Raw genomic sequence first — 14,192 nt, 5'->3', positions numbered from 1 at the left:
GTTAGAGTAGGTTCCCTACAAGCCAACTGTTGGCTAGGGTTTTATTAACTCTTGGCGGATCATTCAGTATATATTCTCTAATATATATCCATGTATCAACCTGATATCTCATATCCATGACTTGTGAGATCAAGTCATCCGTTGACCTACATGCTAGTCTCAATGCATTAATATTGTCCTTGTATATTAATGCTCGACTAGGAATAATTAAGAGTAGTGTTCTCAATAATATCTCACTATCAATTCAACTAATTGATATACTGTAGATAAAAACCTACTACCCAAAGACATTATTATATTTATTCAATTTGCACTGAACTGAAATAAATATAATAACTAACTTTGTCTTTTATTAATAATGATATATGATACAAAATGAACCCTTTACAATCATCTTATAAGTACTAGGGCTAATACTAATAATGTATGTGCGTTAGAAAAGTGAACCCCCCCCCCCCCATGTGGTACCAAAGGTAGGTAGTAATGAAATCGATGGTACTTGGACCCTGCACACACTCAGACAAATACACAGAGCGTTAGAGACTAGAAACTAGGGGAAAAGTTCCCGACGCAGGCCCTCCGACTCTCAAGTCAGATCCTTTTTCCTCAGGAAAGTAGTGTACGAATGAAGGAAGGAAAATAGAACTATTGAAGATGCGTGCAAATGTGTGTGTACTTGGCCAATGAAGAGGATCTCCCTTTTTATATGACTCTGCCTGCCTTTTGAGCCTGACCACTGCTAGAGAATATCGAGTGTCAGGGTATATCGAGGAAGGGAGGATGTTTGGCGACCTCCCATTGGTCGGAGGAAGGTTCCATCTTCAGTGCGTGGCAGACCACTGGAATATTCCCTGACTTATGGCAGTTATTCTCTCACAGGAGGTTATGATTTTCTGATACTATTGTCACTTAGCGTTATCTGCCTTATACAAGTTCAGCTACAGACAGCTCAGGATGACTGCTCAGATGTGCTACAAGGATTTGAGCACTGATGAAGAGGATGAGCTGTGGCGGACCGGCCGGGGCTTATCTGAGACTGTGGCAATGGACTCAGCCTTCATGATTTGGCTGCTAAAGAGCCGATCGGGGGTTATCTCATCTCAGGGCTTAGACCCGGGGACCCACCCTACCTGTGACTGACTAGGAATTATGCGACTAGTGATGTGAGACAGTCTGACTCCCTTCTTCCCTTGACTGGTGACTTCCACGTCCTCTTGATCATTGACCGCCACATCCACTTGACTATTGACTGCCACGTCGTCTTAACCATTAACTGTCTGGCCTTATCGGACCCCTCCTTTACATACCATATCACAATCCAAATAGAAGGTTCATTTAACACAGAAGAGGTGGAAAGGTTGGGCCATTGAGTGAAGGACACTCTTTGAAGAGACAAATCAGCCCTTGACCGGGTTGAAAGGTTGCAGCGTTGAGTAGAGGAAGTCCAGAAAAAAGCTAAAGAAGTAGCGGGGAAGTCAGGGGATGGGACAACAAGAAGACATAAATAACTTTGTACGGGGGCATATCCATCCAAAGGGTGTTTTTCTCACAATAAAATTCTTATATGTTTTATTTTCTATTTAATGATCTACATCATTTATCCAAAATCAATTGGCAAAATCTAATCTCTTAATCATATTCTTATCCGAACAAATTCTTACATGTTAATCGAATTTCGGAAACTCCAGTTAACATGGTTAACAGTTTATTGAAATCTAGCAGCTTTACTGTTTCGTGCCAACTAGCAATCCACAAGAACTTCATTGATAGTGTTTAGAATCAAGCTTTGATACCATATCTACTTTCTCCTCGCTCAACCCTTCCTAGAGGTTTTGAGTTTGCAGAAATCCAAATAGTCTAGGTCCATCAATGGATTTCGGTCAAAATTCACTAATGGACCTAGGCAGGTCTGATTGCACTCATTTCAAATCCGATGGATTCTTGAGGCTAAAAGGAGTCCAACGATGTCTTCATTTCTTATTTATGGCTCTCTAGAGGTTCTCCAATGTTAAGATAAGTTTCAGCTAAAATGTGAGCAAGGTATCACCATACCAGACCCATACCAAGCCCATGTTTTAGAAAAAACTTATTATAACATTAGAGAACCTCCGGAAAGCTGTAAATAAGCAATGGATAACACTATTAAACTCTTTTCAATCTCAGGAATCCATCAGACATGAAATGAGTATAATCGGACCAGTATAAGCCCACCAACAGGTTTTAACCAAAATCTACTGATGGACCTATGCTATTTAGATTTTTGCAAACTTGCAATTACTAGAAGGGTTGAGCAAGGAGAAGATATATATGATGTAAAATTTTTGTTCTAAATACTATCAATGAAGTTCTTGCGGTGTGCTAATTAGCAAGGGACAATGCAACTGCTAGATTTCAATGAATAACAGACCATGTTAATTGGAGTTTAAATTTCCAAACACAATACCACCCAGATGTTTAAAGTCGTAACTTAGAACAAACCTATTTGAAAGTTCCAAGCACACTTTGTACTATTTAAATCCACTATTTAACCTACCCTATTTGGATTTTTGAAAACTCATAGCCGCTAGGAAGGGTTTGAAACAGTGGTAGATCCAGGAATTCAAGCATGGAGGGGCGATCTCGATCTGAGCTGAGCGTGACCAATTTTTTTTTAAAAATAAACATTCGATTCGTTTAAAAAATAAAAAAAATAACAAAAATGCATAAACAGGAGAATGCTAGAACAGAGGGTGATTTATGCACGGAATAAGGGGTGGTATCCTCCATCTCCGTCGATGGAACCCCATAATACTAGGGGTTCCACCGTCAGCAGGGGGCGACTGCCGACATAGCCCCCGCCCGTGGATCCGCCATTAGTTTGAAAGTTCACTGATTAGCACCACTATGACTTACATTGTGATTTCTATTTGGCTAAGCAATTAAGTTGTTAATTCTTGTGACGATTCAGTATACACTTCTTATTTCATAGATAACATCATGTATTACTACATTCAAAGATATAAGAGTAACAACACTCTACACAATTGTAGCTTTACATTCTCTACAGAACTATTTTTCTTACAACACTATGGATATACTACATATAAAGATATAAAAGTAACAACACTCTACACAATTGTAGCTTTATATTTCCTACCCAACTATTTTTTTCTTACAACACTATAGATAATTAATTTAATATTTTACAGAACTTTTCCCTCAAAATTGATACTAGAACATTAATTATAATTTTTTTCATGTCTCGTTGTTTGAAGTTCATCTTTAGATCATATAACATACATCAAATGTATTGCATCACAAAGAAGCTACAGTCAATGTTATAAATAACATCAACAATTTAGTATTCAATATTTGATATACAAATTTTATATTTGTACTATTTATCATTTACTTACTTAGCTTCTTGTTGTGAATATTCTACTGTGAGAGAGACCTATTGGCCCAAGGGATAATGACTTTCAAAATATGGATAAATAGTAATAAGTTGCTCATGAGTATATTGTTTTAACTTTAATACCTGTAAGAATGAACAAGAAATTCAAAATAGACATCAACTAGAATTTATACTGCAATACTAACATACATATGAATATTGGATGCTCATCGTTGCTTCAAAATCCTATTTTGATTTACAGTCACTTACAAGAGAATTATAATGATTGAAAGCCATTACTTTGGTGTCCACTGATAATAAGTGAAAATGTGCGTTTTTAGTTGACAAAGGTATAAAAATATATATAACCCCTTCATCTTCCATATGTCTTTATCACTTGTTGCATGGCAAACTTCCTTGAGAATTTTATTGTTGACTACAAATATGCAAAGGGGTATTAGTTAACCAAATAATAAAATATATTATAATATTATATATTCTCAAATCATTTACATTTATAGCGAAGAAGGTTGAAGAATATATAGACTTATTGTATGACCTGCCAGATGAGGATGCCTCCTAAATAGAATTTTATAATAGGTCTCAATTAACTCCCCTATTATAAAATCCTTCACACCATATAAGAAGGAAGGCACAGTTAAACAAAAAGATGATTTCTCCCAAACTATTTCAGTTATAAACTTGCAAAGTAACCAACTACTATAATTCAGGAAAACAAATTAAAAAACTAGATAATTATCTTAAGTTGTCACTTAATTAAATAAACTATGTAATTCAGAATTCGGACTACCATACATTAGATTCTTCAATTATTTTAACAAGTAGGTCACATCTTCATCATGTTTTTTTTTCGAAGTCTTAAATTACTTCTTCACAAATCACGACCATAAATATAAAATAAATTTAATTAATGATTTAAATTAAATGACTAAAACTAATTTATATGCAAATACACACTTACGACAATAGTTTGTTTCCTAATTTTGTTAAGTTGGGCAATCCTAGCTGCTTCCTTCTCTACCTCTTCTTTGGAATTGCTTTCCATAATTGTGAGTGTCTCTTTCTTCTTTCATATCATTCCCATCAATTTTTCCTTTCTCTTTATCTACAACATTATGCTCTTTCAAAATTTTCATCCTCTCCTTCTGCTATGATGTTCTCCACAGGCTCGCATATTTGTATCTTACTCCACTTCCTCTTAGGTAAAAGTTGGAGATATAATGGACTATCAATTAGAGTATCCTTATAATCATATTGACTTCGGTCATGACCTCTCCTACTCCTTATTTCAAAAACAATTGGTTCATGATGAGGATCGACTACATGAATGCTTGATTGAGCATGCTTGCCTTTATTTTCTATTATTTTGAGTAATTCTTTCACTCTTTCATTTAGATGCATATTCTCCAATGTTAGCTCCTTGATTCAGTTGCTTGAATAATACAGTAACAACATTCATTTTACTTAAACATCCAACTTCTATGTCATCTAATTATAATGTCTCCATTGGATGTATAATATCATCAATGAAATCAAAGTTCTCAACCAATGTATTTTTATATCAATCACAACCTATCAAATTATAAAAATAAATCTTAAAAACTGCATATTAACCTAAGTTAGATACAGTCTTCAATATTTACTTCTTCAAGTGAGACTTGATCGAACAAGGCTCTCACCTTACTAATATGTGAAGGAATATTCTCCACTTATTTATTTGCACTCCTTCAATATTGTATGATTTCAAGAATAGAATGTTCTCCAAAACCCATGCTTGATTCATCATAACAAGATATACATATTCATAAATGTCCACAAAATATTATCAAATTTAACATCAAAAATAAACTCACAGCAAAAAGACTAGCAAATCCCATTAGGTAAGGAAGTGTGGTGTTGGAGTCATATGTCTGAGATGATGAAAATAGGTTTCCAATCTTAGGTAATTGTGGAGCTATGAATTGATGTATGACTTCAACCCATTTGAATCTATTAAGATTATCAAAATCATCTACTATATATGCAAGACCTAAGAAACATTATATGTACTAGAAGAAAATAAGACATATAGAATTTACAAAAAAAAACATCATCATCTATTACAACTCTATTGAAATAAAATTTAAACAACTCAGTTTTTGATCTGGTAAGTTCTTTTTTATTTGAGAAGTAAGCATGAAAGAGGTCACCTGATATTTTAGTTGAATTTATAGAAATCAAAGCACCTCAGTCTGCAATACTAACTAACAAAGGCACATCTCTTCTAGTGAAAGCAACCAGCACACCTAAAAATCTAAAATGATTAGTTATCTTCTACTATATATTTTCTGCTAACCAAATGACAAAACATTAAGTTTCTCTTATGATTTGATTTTACTATAGTACTTACTACTTCATGCTTAAATTTCACAACTATAAGTTGTACTTAAGAATCTAAAGGTTTGAGATGTTCAATCCCTATTTTGAAATATATTGACCAATATATGGATATATTGCATATCTAGTATGTCTAAGAAAATATTAAAGGAGGACTGTTTGATCATCGCTATGTTGGTGCGGTTAGCACTAATGGTCAAACCCAAGTTTTGATGAATGACAAAATAGGTTAAGTTAGTTTTGTTGTTGATCTAACACTCTGACCGAGTGTGCAGGAGAAGCCCAGACAGGACGACGGGCTGACCTGATGTCTGACACGAAGCCCAGCTAGGTCAACGGGCCGACTGGATAGCTGGCACAAAGTCCAAACGGGTCGACGGGTTGACCGGACGTTTGGCACGAAGTTCAGCTAGGTCGACGTGTTGACCGGATAGCTGGCACGAAGTCCAGACAGGTCGAAGGGTTGACCTGACGTCTGGCAGGTAAGTAAAGGTAAGTCACTGGAGGGGAGTGACTGTGAGGATGCGTTCCCGTGAAGGGAAGTTAGGCGCCGATCCGACTTAGAACCATTTCGGAACTCTAAGTCGAGATCTTGACTAAATTCTGGTCTCGGAGAGACGGAATCTAATTAATACTCTTTCTGTTAAACTATGAACTGTGCTAATAATTTATTTTGTAGGATATATATTTGCCTCAGACTAACGTCTTCTTGCAGGTAGGAAACCACTAGAAAACAGGGTCCGGGCGCCCGAGAGGTACCCGGGCGCCCGGAGGCAAAAAGTTATCCCCAACGTCGCTGTGCCACGTAGAGTTCACTTATTGGCTCGGCTACGTCACTCCAGGGCACCCTGAAGGTTCCAGGCGTCCCGAACCTCCTTTATAATGAGGGTCAAGGCTGGAGTCAAAAAAATAACTGAAAACCTGCGCTCCTGCGACATTGCGAAAGCCATCCGACAAAGCTCTGTTCTTTCTCTTCTTATTGTTTATTGTCAGTATTTTCTTTCTAGCATTTTTGTACTTAATTTTTGTAATCAATATTCGAATTGCTAGTGGATTGCCCATCGAAAGCACCCTTGCGTGCGGGCCTTGGAGTACGAGTCGATAAAGGCTCCGAACCAAGTAAATTGACTTTATTAGCATTATTTTTTTACTTTTCCGCTGTGTTTACTCGACAAAATTTTGAATCGATATTCACCCCCCCCCCCCCTCTATCGAACGATCACGATCCAACAAGTGATATTAGAGTAGGTACCGCTCTAATTTGGTGCAACCACCAATTAGACAGGGGGTGAAGCTATTTTTTTTCTATTCTTTCCTTGTCGGTTTTCAATTTTTCGCATTATTCCAAACTGGTATTATTACCTTTTTGGGAATTTTTTTCATTGCATTTTATCTGAATTGGTACAACACCAATTTAGTTTTTTTATATTATTTCCTACCGCACTGCTAATCCAAGACCAAGTCTTGGGATCTCTCTTGTCTATTTGTTTGATTGTGTGCAGATTAAAATGTCTCAGATTGAAGGCTTCAGCACGGTACGTCCTCCCCTATTCAACGGGGATGATTTTCCATACTAGAAGAAAAGGATGAAAATCTACCTGAAGACGGACTTCGACCAATGGCTCAGCGTCACAAAAGCCTATAAAGCACCAGTTGACAACTCCGGAAATCTACTTGATCCGGAACAGTGGACTTCGGACATAAAGAAGAAAGCATCGACGGAGAACAAGACAATCAACACGCTACAATACGGACTGACAAGGGAAGAGCTGAACCGGGTAGGATCACACCAGAACGCGAAAGAACTTTGGGACAAGTTGATCGAGCTGCACGAAGGAACTAGCGACGCTAAGGTAACGAAACGAGATTTGCTATTAAATAGAATTTTTAATATAAAAATGCAGGAAGGAGAAATGGCGAGTCAGCTTCACGCGAGGATCAAGGACATCCTCAACAGGCTCCACGCAATAGGCCACCAGATGGAAAACCGAGATCTGATAAGGTGCGCATTAAACGCTTTTCCACGTAACTCTCTGTGGGCATCCATCGTGGATGCCTACAAAATTTCAAAAAATCTGTCTAAATTAAAACTTGACGAACTATTTTGTGAATTAGAGTTACATGAGCAGACTAACACTAGATCCGAGAAAGGTATTGCTTTGTTTGCAGGTTCCTCCAAAGAAAAGAAGAACAAGCCTGAACCTGAAGAAGATTCTGACCAGGATTCTGAAGACGAAGAGCACCTGGTGAACCTGGTAAGGAAAATGTTCACTAGGAGAAAGAAGAGCTTCAGCAAGAAGGATCTACAAAAGATCAGTTCTCCAACCGAACCGAGGAACGTGACATGCTTCGGATGCAACAAGAAGGGGCACTACTGTTGGTGCAGCGGAGACCGACAAGAGGGGGGTGAATTGCTGTAAACAAAAACAAACTATACCCTCCTCGGATTTCAACTCAGAATTTAAATCAGCAATAAAATAACAACTAAATTAAGGAGACAAAAAAATAAACAGAAACAGAATTTAACCTGGTTACAACCAAGGAGGTTGTTAATCCAGGGCGATGAAAAGCTCTACTAGCAGAATCTCCTTTACTGTAGGCGGAGAAGCCTTTTTACACTTAGAACGCTCACTTAGTTGCTAGGAATTGATTACAAGTTGGATGCTTGAGTTGTTGTTTCATTCCTAGCTCCAGGGGCCTTTATATAGCTCCTGGAAAGTCTATCCCAAGGGTCCAAGGCACCTCCAACAAGGTTCAAGGTGCCTCCAGCTCGGTCAGCGGATAAAACTTTATCCGCAACGTAAACGGTCAAATCTGACCTGTTGAAGGTGCCTTCAACAGGGTTGAAGGCGCCTTCATGATGGAGGCCCCTCCAAGCCTGCTGGAGGCGCCTTCAAGCCTGCTGGAGGCGCCTCCAAGCTGGCAGCACAGATTCCAGCTCGTTTTTCCAGCTTCCGACGCTCCGTTCTTTTGGGTGATTTCGGCCAACCGGAATAGGGCTCACCCGAACCCAATTTCCGGCCTTCTCCTCGAGCATCCTTCCGTCCCGGCTTAACGTCCCTTGAACGCCGCGCACGCTCTTCACGCCCACCGGAGTACTCTTCTGCAGCTCTCTCGTCCTTCGGACGCACCGCCGTCCTTCTCGCTAGTTGCGTCTTCCGCTCGACTTCCTGTGTTCCTAAGCTCCTGCACACTCAGACACAGGGATCAAACACAGCAGGACCTAACCAAGTTGGTTGATCACATCAAAACTACCACGGGGTCCAACAATCTCCCCCTTTTTGATGTGCATCAACCCAAGTTCAAGTTAGGGTTAAAATAGACATAAAAAGTAATTTTAAAGAAAAATTACTAAACTAACAAGTTAAGAATAATTTTTGCAATTAGTAAAATTGCAACACTTTTTATAAAAATAATAACAGAAAATTTTAAATTTTTCTAACTCCCCCTAAACTTGTACTTTTCTCTCCCCCTTTGATCACAGCAAAAATGGGGTCTTTAAGAATTTTCAAGTAAGATTGAAAATTTTTCCAAGTTAAAAATGAATTTTTGAAAAAAAATGCTAAGTTAAAATGAATTTTCTAAGTAAAAAAAAAATCCTAAGTAAATGTTCAAGGGTTCCCAAAAAAAATTTCTAAGTCAAGTGAAATGAACTTTTAGAATTCTCCAAAAAAAAATTTCTAACCTAAAAAAAATTAAGTTAGAAAAAAAAAATTCTTAGGAATTTTTGTTTATTTTAACAAATATTTGATAAACTTTCAAAGCATTATTTAATACTTGTTTAATGCTTTTTCAGAAAGTTAATTAACCATTTTCTTTCAATATTTTAGCTTGGCGAGGCACTAGGCCTTCTTGGTTATTGGAGCAACAACCACTTCCTTAGACAAAGCTTCCATAAAGAATTTCAATGTTTAATTTTCTCACTGTAAGCTTTTTAATTTTTGAAAAATTAATTAAGCACAGATTTTGGAACCCAATAGAGGTTCCTTCCTACAGGATTATTCAAAAATCTAGGGGGTACATAGTTTCTTGATATTTTTCTAAGTTGACCTTGATGCTTCCTTATATACCAATTTAATTTACCATAAATTCTTAATTTTGAATTTGGAAATTGATTTAAGCATGCATCAGATTTCAGTTTTTCAATTTCTAATTTCAAATTTTCATTTTCTAATTTTAGATGATCATACATTTCTAACGGGCATGCTCTTGCTAGGTTCAACTTTAGTTCAGCATTCTCTTTTTCTAATTGATCTAACTCTTTAGAAAGAGACTTGATAAATTTGAAAGATTGAGTTGGGGTTAGATTGCGTACATTACTTACCTGGTCTGGTGACGCTCCTCCTTCACTGCTGCTTTCTTCTTCTGATGTTCCTCCCCCTTCATCGATGCTCATCTATGAGCTTGAGTCTTCTTCCGGTTGATGGTTCGCCAATAGCGCTAACCCTGAGAATTCTTCGATGTCCGACTCAGAGGTTGACGAATCTGACCAAGTAGCCTTCGGATTCTTGTACTTGGAGGGTTCTGGTTTCTTGTATTTTGGCTTTGCCCTTTCTTTCTCCTTTCTCTTTAGCTTTGGGCAGTCATCTTTGATGTGTCCCTCTTCGTTGCAGTTGTAGCAGTGAACCGTCCTCTTCTTTCGATGATGCCTCTGCGATTTAAATTTATTAGTACTAAAAAACTTATTGAAGTGTCTTACCAGTAGTGCTGCTTCGGATTCGTTGACTGAGGTTTCGGAGTCAGAACCGTTTACATTTGCCTTTAGAGCTATGTTCTGACTGGTCTTCTCTACTCCATTTGGCTCTGAAACTCGAGATTCGTGAAGTTCAAAAGTCAAAAATAATTGTTCTAACGTACTTACCTCGAGGTCCTTAGAGATGTAGTACGCATCTACTAAGGAGGCCCACTCTGGAGTTCTCGGGAAGGCATTGAGCGCGTATCGGATAGATTCCCGGTTGGTTACCTCTTCTCCAAGGTTCGTTAGTTGCGTTATCAGCTCCTTGATTCTCGCTTGGAGTTGCACTACCTTCTCGCCTTGGTTCATCCGGAGGTTCGTTAACTAGTTCCGGAGGATGTCGCGCTTCGCTAGCTTCGCTTCGGAAGTACCTTCGTGAAGTTCCAGGAATTTCTCCCAGAGATCTTTTGCTGAGTCGTAACTTCCGATCCGATTTACCTCCTGCGGTGGCAGCACACTGAGCAGGTGGAACTCTGCCTTTCCGTTGGCGACGAAATCGGCTTGCTCCTTTTTGCTCCATGTGTTTTCTTCTTTGTCTTTCGGCGCTGCAAAACCATATTTCATTGTAATAAGAATATCAAAATCCGTTTTAAAAAATACCTCCATTTTGCGCTTCCATGTGGTGAAGTCTCCGTCGAACTTCGGGGGATGGATGTTCACTCCAGCCATCGTCTTGATCGTAGTGCTTCAGTTGGCGATAAGTCCTTCTGAGGCGATCAGGCTCTGATACCACTTGTTGGTGCAGCGGAGACCGACAAGAGGAGGGTGAATTGCTGTAAACAAAAACCAACTATACCCTCCTCGGATTTCAACTCAGAATTTAAATCAGCAATAAAATAACAACTAAATTAAGGAGACAGAAAAATAAACAGAAACAGAATTTAACCTGGTTACAACCAAGGAGGTTGTTAATCCAGGGCGATGAAAAACTCTACTAGCATAATCTCCTTTACTGTAGGCGGAGAAGCGTTTTTACACTTAGAACGCTCACTTAGTTGCTAGGAATTGATTACAAGTTGGATGCTTGAGTTGTTGTTTCATTCCTAGCTCCAGGGGCCTTTATATAGCTCCTGGAAAGTCTATCCCGAGGGTCCAAGGCGCCTCCAACAAGGTTCAAGGCGCCTCCAGCTCGGTCAGCGGATAAAACTTTATCCGCAATGCAAACGGTCAAATCTGACCTGTTGAAGGCGCCTTCAACAGGGTTGAAGGCGCCTTCATGATGGAGGCGCCTCCAAGCCTGCTGGAGGCGCCTCCAAGCTGGCAGCACAGATTCCAGCTCGTTTTTCCAACTTCCGACGCTCCGTTCTTTTGGGTGATTTCGGCCAACCGGAATAGGGCTCACCCGAACCCAATTTCCGGCCTTCTCCTCGAGCAGCCTTCCGTCCCGGCTTAACATCCCTTGAACGCCGCGCACGCTCTTCACGCCCACTGGAGTACTCTTCCGCAGCTCTCTCGTCCTTCGGATGCACCGCCGTCCTTCTCGCTAACTGCGTCTTCCGCTCGACTTCCTGTGTTCCTAAGCTCCTGCACACTCAGACACAGGGATCAAACACAGCAGGACCTAACCAACTTGGTTGATCACATCAAAACTATCACGGGGTCCAACAACTACAAGAACGAGTGTCTGAGATTGAAGAACAACAAAATGAAGCCGACCAAAAAGAAGGCCCTCAAAGCAACGTGGGACGACTCGTCTTCGAAAGAATCGGAGGACGAAGATCAGAAGAACCAGAGTTACCTCGCGTTAATGGCCCGTGAAGCAGAGTCGGAGGATGAATCGGAAGATGGGTCCGAACCTGAATCGAGCCACGAGTCCGTACTCGTTTCCGAAGGTCCTGAAGAGGTATACCTAAATTTAAATAGAAAGTTTTTTAAAATTATTTCTTGTTTAAATAGTAAATTAGTTAAATCAAAAAATGAAAACAAATTACTCCTTGAGGAAAACCAAAACCTCAAGGAACAAATTACAAAAAATAATCCAACTCAAGATCTAACACTTGAAGAGGAGAATTTATCACAAAAAATAGAAATTAATAAATTAAAAGAAATGTTAGGAAAATTATAACAAGATCTAAAAATTTAGATTTAATCTTAAATAACCAAAAAGTAATTTACAACAAAATCGGACTTGGCTATAAGTCAAGTTCAAATAAAACATTTAAATCATTAATAACCTAATATAAACCAACAAGTAAAGCTTGGGTTCCGAAAGCGTACTTAACCATACAAGTAGGACTTAACCAATACTACATACCTAAAGAAAAAATATACTATATAAAATCAGATAATTCAAATAAAAAATATAAATACAAATCTAAATCAACAAATTCAAAAATTAAATATTTTAAAACCCATCAAAATTTAGAATATCATGAAGTTAAATATAACTATAAAAGAAATAGACATAAACTAAGAAATAAAAATCAAAGATAAAGGTCAATAATCCAGGGGGAGACTCCAGAATAGCTGGTACCTCCAAAACTAACCTACCCGGAAGGGTAACCCAAACTAATCTACCCACCAGGGTACTTAGGACTAATTAGAATGGGGTTCAAGTTTAACTTGAACTATGGTACTGGTGAAATTTTGGATGATAGTACGTCAGGGAAGCTTAGTCTACGCATGTCTAGGAAGATATGACTTCGACCTGGCGCATTTGGCTAAGTGGAACTGACCGAAACTACCCTTTATGGATCCTAATAAGTTAGACCAAGGTTTTGTACTAAGTCCATTGGATAGGACTATTTGGAAAACCTCGAAGGCATGGTTACTCTAATGATGTCCAAGTGACTCACCATAGCCCAGAAGTTTATTCAGGGAATGCCTATTTGTTGAACCCAAAGCTAAACCTGAATCTAACACAAAGTTAAATCAAACCCTAAAATTGAACCTAATTCATCTCATAAAATTATAGGATTCCCTGATTGAAAACGTAGATCGGGTGAGATGACTAAGAACTCAATTAAAATTTTAAATTAAAATATTAAATTAACATAAAATTAAAATAAAATAAAATTAAAATATTAAATTAAATTTAAATTGAAATTAAAACTTATTTTAAAATTAAACTAAATGTTTTAAACTTAAAAATTTATTTTAACTTAACTTAAAAATTTATTTTAAAATTAAACTAAATTTTTTAAAATTAAAATTCATTTTAAAATTAAACTTAATGTTTTAAACTTAAAAATCTATTTTAACTTAAATTTTTTAACTTAAACATTTATTTGAAAATTAAACTTAATATTTTTAAATCTTAAAAATTTATTTTAAAATTAAAACTAATTTTTTTAAAAAAAAATATTTTTAAACTTAATTTTTTTAAATTTAAAATTTTATTTTAAAATTAAACTTAATATTTTTAAACTTAAAATTTTATTTTAAAATTAAACTTAATTTTTTTTAAAACTTAAAAATTTATTTTAAAAATTAAACTTAATTTTTTTTAAAAAAAACTTAAAAACTTATTTTAAAATTAAACTTAATTTTCTAGCTTAAAAATTTATTAAACTTAAACTCTGTTTGCTTGAAAATTAACTTAAATTCTTACATAAAATGACCAACCTTGAAAATGATCTTAAAAGAATAAAATTAGACTAACTTTAATTCCTACCTATTGTAGGAAACCAGGTGGATTTTGGATAGTGGTTGCTCCAAACATATGACTGGAGATCACACTAAGTTCAC

The sequence above is a fragment of the Zingiber officinale genome, chromosome 6B, assembly GCF_018446385.1.
Source record: "Zingiber officinale cultivar Zhangliang chromosome 6B, Zo_v1.1, whole genome shotgun sequence".
Taxonomy (NCBI): domain Eukaryota; kingdom Viridiplantae; phylum Streptophyta; class Magnoliopsida; order Zingiberales; family Zingiberaceae; genus Zingiber; species Zingiber officinale.
The sequence above is the reverse complement of the archived record's forward strand: the minus strand, read 5'-3'. Positions refer to the sequence as shown.